The sequence below is a fragment of the Vombatus ursinus genome, unplaced genomic scaffold (genome assembly GCF_900497805.2).
Source record: "Vombatus ursinus unplaced genomic scaffold, bare-nosed wombat genome assembly UNPS02014805.1, whole genome shotgun sequence".
Lineage (NCBI taxonomy): Eukaryota > Metazoa > Chordata > Mammalia > Diprotodontia > Vombatidae > Vombatus > Vombatus ursinus.
This window is the reverse complement of record NW_020954583.1, coordinates 914,975-924,935: the sequence shown is the minus strand read 5'-3', so window position 1 is coordinate 924,935 and position 9,961 is coordinate 914,975. Positions and strand designations below refer to the sequence as shown.

At 37.0% G+C, this 9,961-nt stretch overlaps 1 pseudogene; it reads left to right on the top strand.

Annotated features, from left to right (window-relative positions):
- The first annotated feature begins 9,518 nt into the window (after positions 1-9,518).
- On the top strand, positions 9,519-9,961 carry LOC114051727 (annotated as a pseudogene).

Sequence of the window (9,961 nt, the reverse complement as noted above, 5' to 3'; positions counted from 1 at the left end):
AAAGTTGTAAGGCGCTTTTTCAAATCTATTCTTTTAGGTAGGTGGGGAAATATGTTTTGTCATTTTACAGCACAGGAAATTGAGGCTCTGTGAGGTTAAATAACTATTTCATGGTCATACAGCTACTGTCAGATCTAGATACAGGTCTAGTGCTTTAGGCACTGTAGAAATTTCAAACACCTGTAAGATTAGGACTACAATTATTTTTTTAGAAGAGAAGTTAATAAAGTAGTAAGGAAGAATTAAAATACAGTTGATGGGGTATTAGTTCATTTAATAGTATAGTTGTTAAATTCAAACTATAAGGTAAGTATTGGCTGCCCTGAGTTACATCAGTTTAATGAAAGGGAACATTAGTTAATGATATAAGTTTATTGTTTTATATATTAATATCTATGTTTCTCTCTATAAATACACAAGAATATATGTAAATATATACATATATGTGTATTAAGTTTGCACATACAGAAATAAGCTATTTTAAAAGTAGAGTTCCTCTTTAGCCCCAATCTGTCCAAACATATATCTTCTGTGGTTACCTCCAACAACCTTCAGCCACCACTCTGTAATATGTGATTAATCTCCATTTAAATATAACGTCAATGTCTCATTGATTGATTGTTTTCATTGATTTCATTTATTCTCCTATATGTTTGCCATGAAGAACCAGTATGGTACTTCATGATAGAGAAATAGTCTGGAAGACCTGGATTCAAATTCTGACTCTGCCACCTACTGCGAGAAAATCACTTACCCCTTCAGTGCCCTAGGCAACAAAGACTTATATAGAGTTTATAAAATAGATGTTCTCCCTACCAATGAACTCACAAGTTGGGATAAAAAAACAATCTGTCCATGTCAATGTTCAATTGGGATCATCATAGGTCATTTAGAGCTAGAAGGGGCCTTATAGGTTGTCTAAACCAACACCTGCATTTCACAGATGAAGGAAGAAGAAACCCAGAGTTACTTACTAAGTCAAACATGTAGTGAGTAGATCAAAGATTTGAACTTGGTTCCTTTGACTAAATCCACCATCCCAACTCAGTCTTCTAACTCACTCTATAGCACTTAGCACCACAGATGTAGGAGGGGAAGGTATTGTGCAATCAGTGCTCTCTGATGATGCTGAAGAATTACAACTCAAATCAGATCATTTCCAGTCACTGAAGATCAGGACTAGGACCCATATTTTCTAAATCTATGAGACAACAATATCTTTGCTGTTTGTGGGGCAGACAGGTATTTCATGCCCACCCAGGGCTCAGAGGGATGCTTTCAGGTATGCTTTAAGAAATTAAATTAGCAAGTCTCTACCTGCTCCAGACTAGCTCAACTACCAATCTTCTATATTGCTTTTCATTCTTTCTTGGGATGAACTGACCATTAGATTGATCTGCCTTTCTAGGTAATACTATAAAGATGTCCTCTGAAGGTTACTATTACAATGTACATCCCATACCTAGTCCCCATCCCTGTCTTAGGACATTAACATGGATCAGTGTATCAGATTACAGGGATCATACCTTGGTAGATTCAGAGTCAGACTCTGTGAGGATGAGAAATGAGAAAATGAACAAATGGTCATTTATAAGTGCCTATTTTATGCCAGGCACTGTGTCATATGTATGAAAGTTAGAATCCCTTCAGGAAAGCAATGGATATTTTTGAGAGGGAGGCAATGCAAATTAGGGAAGTGGTGGCCAGGGGAAAGAGTGTAATTAGTGTTAGAAGTGGGATTTGAATTCAGATCCTCTAACTCCAAATCCAGGACCTTATTCACTGTACCATATTCTTTTTTCCAAAAGGTTAAATGATCTGTTAGAAGTGGCAGAAATGGGATGTGAACCTTTGTCCTCTAACAGCAGTCAATTGTTTTTTCACTGTGTCCTAACCACCAAAGTAACACAAAGAACTTATCCCTTTATCATATACAGTACAGGTCAGTATGAGTGCAGTCTGTCCATTTTTGGTTTCTCTGACTTTAAAGAATGTAAATTTTAGAGAATTCGTTAATATGAATATAAGTTGAAAAGAAAATTTCAATGAAAAGGGATTATTTGTGCTACACAAAGGCCAAAGTGATTTATTAATAATTTTTAAGCACTGCTTCAGTGAATTGACTGAGAATTGTTACTCTTTTATAATTATAGAACAAGGAGAAGCAAACCTTAATTTCCCTATGAATATCTAAGTGAGAATGGTGTGTCAGCCCATTTGATAACTTGATTTGATGACATTGTATCTGGACATCTTTAACATTTGCAAAGATTGTCATCTGTCTGGAATGAGCCAAAGTATCACAGGGGCATAGACAAAAATATCCTTTAGGGTCCCTTCTCACTCTGATTCTATAACCTTGTGCATACAAGCAAAAGGCCTCATCACTTTTGAACCTTTCAATTTTGAGAGATGCCAGAGGCTTAGATTTAAGTGCCCTTGCAGAAGATTTCTTTTTATGATTAATACACTCATTTTTGCTTTAATCTTTTGCCACTCCCAGCCAAGAGACAAATAATGTTTGCATTATCCTGGCTCCACCCACAATTTCTCCAGCAACTGCTTTTGTGCACCAGAGGCAGCGTGGATCGTGCTTAATTACCAATGTATACATCTGTTTCCAATCTCTGAGTCACTGTACAGGATGACTTGTGCTGGTCCTTGCACAGTGGTCCCGCTTGTTTATTTACGTTTTGGTTTTTAAATTATATATAAACATGCATAATGACAACAGCATTACAATGTCTGACATCTGTCATGCAGTAGACTTAGGAAGCATGGAGCAATTGTTCTTCACTGTTAAGCTGTGGATACAGATCTTTAACAGAGTAGCCATGGTGTTCTAGCTTAATAAAATAATTAGAGCAGTGTTCAAGCCAATTAATTTTCATTGATAGTACTCTCAGTCTGTACTATAGCCCCAAGTGATTTCTATATTATTTAAGTTGAAGACTTAGCTATTCATCAACTATTAGGCTCTTTTTTAGACTATACTGTTTAATTATGGGCCTGGTTCATTTGTGTGGAACTCCACACATAATTTTCCATAATATTGAGGTGTTCTGTGGTTCTACTTTGGGAATGATGACAATTAGCCTGAAAGGACATATGAAAAGGAAATAGTTAGATACTACTCACTTGGAGGAAAGGAAAGATTTTGATATTGCCAGAGGCTGGGTATTACTAAAAGAGAATTTGATGAATATAGATTTATGGATTATTACACCTGGGAAACACTTTAGAAATCATCTAGTCTCAAGGTTCTTAACAGGGTATCCATGAACTTGATTTTAAAAATTATATATTTTAGCTGAGTGTAGTGGCACATAGGTATAATGCCTAATATTCAGGGAGGCAGAGACTGGTGGATCACTTGAGTTTAGGAGTTCTGAGCTAGTGCTAAAGCTAATTAGGTGATAGCACTAAAACCAGAATCAATATGGTGAGCCCTTGAGTGTGGGGGGCTCATCAAGCTGCCTAAGGAAGAACAAATAACCTAATGCTGGCAATAGAGCAGGTCAAAGCTCAATGCTGATCAGAAATGGGATCAGATCAATCAGTGACCATTGAACATCTAAGCTTCCAGTCAATGTGAGAAGGACTCTGTCTCAAATAAGCAAACATACAAAATGACAATTGCATTTCCTTTGGATTATAATTGGTTTTCTTTGTACTCCTATGCATTTTACTTTGTGATTTTAAAAGTATTATTCTGAGAAGGGTTCCATTGGCTTCACCAAACTGCCAGAGGGGTACATGACACACACATACACAAAGGTTAAGAACTTCCAAGGGGGCAGCTGGGTGGCACAATGGATACAGCACCAGCCCTGAAGTCAAGAGTGCTTGAATTCAAATCCGGTCTCAGACACATAACACTCACTAGCTGTGTGACTCTGGGCAAGTTACTTAACCCCAATTGCCTCACCAAAAAAAAGAAAGAAAGAAATTCCATTCTTGTCGACTTCCCCAGTTTTAGAAATAATGAAATTGAGGCACAGGGCAGTCTCATGACTTGCTTAAGGACATGTAGCCAGTTGGTGGCAAAGATGGGCATTGATATGAGATCTCCTTACTGGTCTCCAGTACTTTTTTCCTCTGTACCATCAAGTTATAGAGACATATGCTCAGCTAAAATGGCTGGATGGATAAGAAGTGAATTGGGGCAAAAAAAAATGCTGAGGACTGAATAGAAAACAGGGCATGATTCCTGTGTTGAATCCAACATTAACACAAAGCTCACAATTCTTAACAGCAAATTCTGTAGTTCAATCACAAGTTGTAAACTATAGAGGATGTTTATGGTAATGCTGTTTGTAAGTTTAAAAAGTAATGCCAATTATAGTGGGGATCTCTCCTACTTTGCCTGAAAATTGAGGGAAGTTATAATAAATACATAGTTTTTTACTCTATGACCTTTCCTTGGAAATGAAGAGCAGTATCTGCTCAGTTCAAGAGGTGAATCTTATAGAAAGAATAATCAGGAACATCAGGTCTATTTCATCTTTTAAAAGATGGAAGAGCCAACAAAGAGGAAATCCTGTTCTGGATCTGATTCTCACTAACAGGGAGAAACTGGCTGTTGGGGCAAAAATGATAGGAACCTTGGGGGAAAGTGAGGAATCCCTCCTAGAATTTGTGATAGAGGAGAGAAAAACCAGGCATTGTCTGACATGTGCCATATATTTTAAGAAAACAGATTTCAAAGAGTTCAGAGGAAGGCTAAGTAAGATCCTGTGAATTAAAATTTGACAGGGAAAGATAGCTAAGGAGGGATGGAAAACTCTCAGGAAAGACATTCTGAAGGCACAGAAGAAAACAATTCTAATGAGGAAGAAAAACAGAAGCTGTCAGATGAGACCCATATGGATGCCCAGGGAACTCAACAACCACCACAGATTAAAAAAAAAAAAAGTTTTGTATGTAAGGTGGAAGTAAGGTCAAGCAACTAAGGATGCATATACAAGTGTAGCACAATCCTGAAGATTTAGGAATACTAAAGTTCTAAATGAGCTGATACAGGCAAAATAAGAATAGCAAAAAGCCATGTATAACAAATAAGGACATTTACAAAAAAACAATCTATATTGGGAGAAAGAGTAGGATTCAAGATGATATATGGTTATTGCTTTGAGTGGAAGGAACAATAGCAACTGACAACAGAAAGAAGGTTGAGCTTCTTACTCCTTATTTTACTGTGTTTTCTCTGCCAAAGAGAATGACCTTTGCACTAGAAATAACAAAACTGAAACAGTAACAGGGAAGTGATACCCACGAAAAGGAAATAGTAAGAGAGGCCGTGGTTGCCCTTGATGAATTCAAGTCACCTGGCCCCACAGAAATTCATCTTCAGAGACTTAAAGAATTTGTGTATATGATTACTAAGTCACTGTCAGTGATACTTACCAGGTTATGGAGAACAAGAAAAACACCACAGGACTGGAGATGGACAAATGTTGTATTGATTTTCCAAAGAGAGAAGATAATAAATTCTGCAAACTATAGCTTAGTAATCTTGACTCCAATTCCTGGAGAAATTCTAGAAGGAATATTCCAAAGAGATGATTATTGAACCATAAGAAATAGAAACAAGTTTTATAAAAACAATGTAGGCTTCAACAAGAACAGGTCATGCATGACTAACCTTATTTCCCTTTTTGACTAGGTTCCCTAGATTTTAGCAAAGTGTGTGATCTCGTACTATTCTAGTTGAAAATATGGTGGGCTATGGGTTGGATGATAAAAGATGGATTCAGAGATAGTTAAATGACTGAAGACAAAGGATAGCAGTTAATTGGTACACTGAGCAGATTTTTAGTGAAGTGCCTAGCCTTCTACAATTTAACATTTTTAACAACTTGAATACAAGCATAAAGAATAGCATACTTCTCAAATTTGCAGAAAACACAAAACTAAGAGAAACAGAACTCACATGCAGAATGACAGCCAAGATACCCAAAGTTCTTGACTAACTAGAGCACTGGTGTCAAACTCAAATAGAAATGAATACCTGCAGGTCATATCTTGACTTAGAAAACCACAGATCTATGTTGTATTCTATTTTTATTTATTTTGTTAAACATTTTCCAATTATATTTAAATCTAGTTCCTGCACTAGGACCCGATGCAGTCAATAAGCCTTGAGTTTGACATCTCTGGGCTAGAGTATTGAACTGAATCTAATAAGATAAAATTCAACAGAGATTAATTAATATAAAGTCATGCTTGGGTTCAAAAAAAACTGCTTCACTAATATAAGCAGTAGTATAATTTAACAATAGTTTAAAAAAGATCTGGTAGTTTTAGTGCTTTAGGTCAGCAGTGTGTCATGACAACCAAAAGGGTTAGTGTGATCTTCATTTGAATTCAGAAAGGTATGACTTCCAGAAATATGGAAGTTGAGGTTCAACTGTAGAAGTAAGATGTTCTACTTTGCATTGTTTAGAAAGTCATTGATAAACTGTAGATTGTCCAGTGACAGTTAACCAAGATAACAAACAGCATTGAGTCCATGTTGTTAGAAGAATTGAAAGATATGGGGATGATTAATCTGAGGAAGAGAAGACTTCAAGGCAATATGATAGTTATCATCTCATAGTTGAAGGGCTGTCACGTGGAAGAAAGATTAGACTTGATCTGACTGGCCAACAAGGACAAAATCAAAAGCAATTGCTGGAAATTACAAAAAGGTAAATTAGGTTCGATGTCAGGAAGAACTTTCTAACAGAATCATCAAAAATGTAACGCAATACATCAGGATATTGAAGATTCCTCCTCTCTAGAGTTCTTCACCTAGAGTTTGTGTATTACCACTTGTTGGGCATTTTATACTGGAGATTCCTTTTTACTTATGGGGTCACATTAACTGACTTCAAAGACTTCTTCTAGGTCTAAAAGTCTGTGTCAAGTCTAGGAACTTTTTGGTTTGGAATGAATTATACCTCAGGTTTCTCATTTGTAAAATATCAGGCTTAGATTATATGACCTATATTCCTTTTGAGACTTACATTCAGGATTCTGTAATTCTATGCTTGTTTTCTCTCTCCCTTGTTCCTCCTCGTCTCACTCAGTGAGATGAGATCTTACCAAAAAGAGATCACCACCCATTTCTTTTTTCCCTTTAAGGTAAATTATAGAACTAGAAACAAGTAGGATGTCACTAGATATTGTTGACCCTGAAAATGGGCAGTTTGATCTAGAAAAAGGAGGAAATAGTTGGAGTCTATTTACTCTATCTCCCAGATCATAAATCCATTCTTTTTGATGTATACCATAGGTTTTATCACTACCTGATAGGAAAAGTAAGATATATTTCAAGTAAGTTTCCCTTTATTTTCAACTAGAGTCAACTTTTCCTGTGATCATTATTTTGTTCCATGTGAAGTAGTTTTACTTTTTCTCTCCTATTTGCAGATCATAGCAATTACTCACCCTATCTCATCAAACTTAGCCAAGGGTAGACTCTTAGTACTATGGTTCTTTGAGTCATTCTGATAAATGATTCACTCTTTTTTTTTGTAAATTCTTTAAATTATTCCCAGTTCCTCTTCAATCTTTTTATAATGAGGTGTTAAAATGTAATACTAAATATTTTGTCACTCTCATCTGCCAGAGGAAAATGGTGGTGGTGACCAGAAGATAATGAAGCTGACTTCTTTTTGTTCAGTTATGAGTTCTGAACTGCTTTTATTCATTTTCCCCTCTTTTTCTTCTTCCTCTTGACTTGGTGTGTCCATGTGTTTTTGCCAAATCTGGATTTTAAATTCCTAAATGTCAAGTATATGTGTGTATCTAAACACATTGAACATTTGATGCTTGATTATTTTATGACTTTGAAGATCTAGGCTAACTTAAGGCAGTCTTGGTCTGGATTGTCTTTTAATCCTCTTTAAAATATATTTCTCTTTGTTTTTTTTTTAAGCATAGAATACTAGCTCCTCAAAAGGAGGAGTGTGTTGTTAAATGTGGAAGTCAGCAAGAAATACTGGTTATATAAAAGGAAGATTGCGCTGGTTTGTGGGTTAATGATAGTTGGGATACAGTACTGTGTGAAAAACATTAAAACCAAGATACCAAACAAAACCATAAAGAAGAGTAAAGGAGTAAAGTAAAGTACTAGACTCAAGACAAAAAAAAAAGAGAAAGAGAGACATCAGAATCTGATATGAAGCAAAGGAAGAAAATAAGAAATGAAGCTAGAAACTAAGCTGTCCTGGTAACCTTCTAAGCCAAGGTCAGAAGCACAGGAGATCAGCACAGCAGAGGTTAAGAATGTATGCTCAGTGAGACTCAGAATCTTGAATAGTATACATTTAGAGAAATGTATTACCAGCAAAGAGAAGAGTTGTGGGGGATCTTAAACACTTGACTAAAGTCAGTTGTGTCTTCACCTCTTCTATATGATCCTGATTCATAGGTTAATTCCATTCTGCCAAACTTTTCTACCTCTCTATGGTGTATTTTTCCCTTCTCAAATTTTCCTACAACACTTTGTGCTTCTTTGCACAATTAGAAAACAGAGAATAGAGTCTCCCAAAAGCTCCATAGTGAGCAATCCTGCTGTCACAGTAGGGAACATTGGTTTGATGAAAGAACCCAATATACAGTCATAGGTCTGGAATGGAAGTGACATTTGGGATTAGAGCATCCAATCACCTCATTTTACATATTTGGAAACTAAGATTCAAAGAGGTTAAGTGAAATATCCAAGATAGTTAATTGCAAATCTAGAATGTGAACCAGGGTCTTTGAATTAAAAATTAGAAGCTTTTCACATTGCCCCATGCTATGTTATTTCCCATAAGTAAGAAGCTAAGCTTCTTACTTATGCAATTTATTCTTTCCTTTTTTTCCTTTTTTGAATGAATTTAATAAAATTTTTTAAAAAATGCTTCTTTGTGGCAATTCATTCTTGTGACATACTTGTGTTCTTTATTTTTCCTCTTAATTAGACTATAAACTCTTTTAGGGTAGAGTCATTGGAATTTTTTAAACATTGAGTTGTTAGTACTCCAATATAAACTAACCAATAAGCATTTATTAAACACCTATTATGTACCAGGCACTGTACCCGGTGTGAAGTCATCTTAATCTTCAGAGTTGAACCAGACAGAGTAGCATATGCAAAGTGAAGTAATCAGTAAAGTCCTGTTTCTGCCCTTTATAAAGGAAAGTGTTGGGAGGGTATTAGAGGGTGAAGGAGGCTGAGGGAGGTGATGCCAGTCAACACTTAAATTAGCAGTATATGAACCTAAAATAGGGCCTAGATCTTAGTGGATGCTTTAAAAATTTTGAATTAAATATTAAAATAGTAAGGAGTACACAAATGTTCAAAATCAATGCCTCTCCAGAAGGGTCATCTAGGATGATGACCATCCATTTCTTCCTGAATATAAATGCCATGCGAGTCACAGGCGGAGGTTCAGGGAGAAGGCGGGGAGCAAAGGTTCTCTCTTCTCTCCTCTCCTCCCCACTCCTCTCCTCTCAGTCCGCAGCGGTTCAGCAGCTCCAGCGGCAGCATGACGGTGAGCACCAGACCCCGAGGGAAAGCGGAGGGCAGATATCTTCGCAGGTTCCCGAGGCGGAAGCAAGAGGAGGAGGAGGCCTATATCCTGCAGCACCCGCAATTAGAAGAGGAAGAAGAAGGAGAGAAGACTGAGGGACAAGAAGAGCCTCTGCAGCACCCGGGGCCCCAGGGTGAGGTGTGAGAGGAGAAGTCACCCCACTCCCAAGAAAGTTCACTTTGCCTTTTTGCCGGAGAGTTACGTGCCCCTGGAGGAGCAGACAGCCGGAGAAAAGCCCAAAAAAGAAATATCGGAAGAAGCTCAAGAAATATGGCAAGAATGTTGGGAAAGTGATCACTAAAGGAAGCCAGTACTTTGCCATTGGTTTGCAAGGACTTACCACGGCTTACTCATCATCCTTTGCAGCGTCACCCACCCTCCTTTCCTTGGTTCACTAA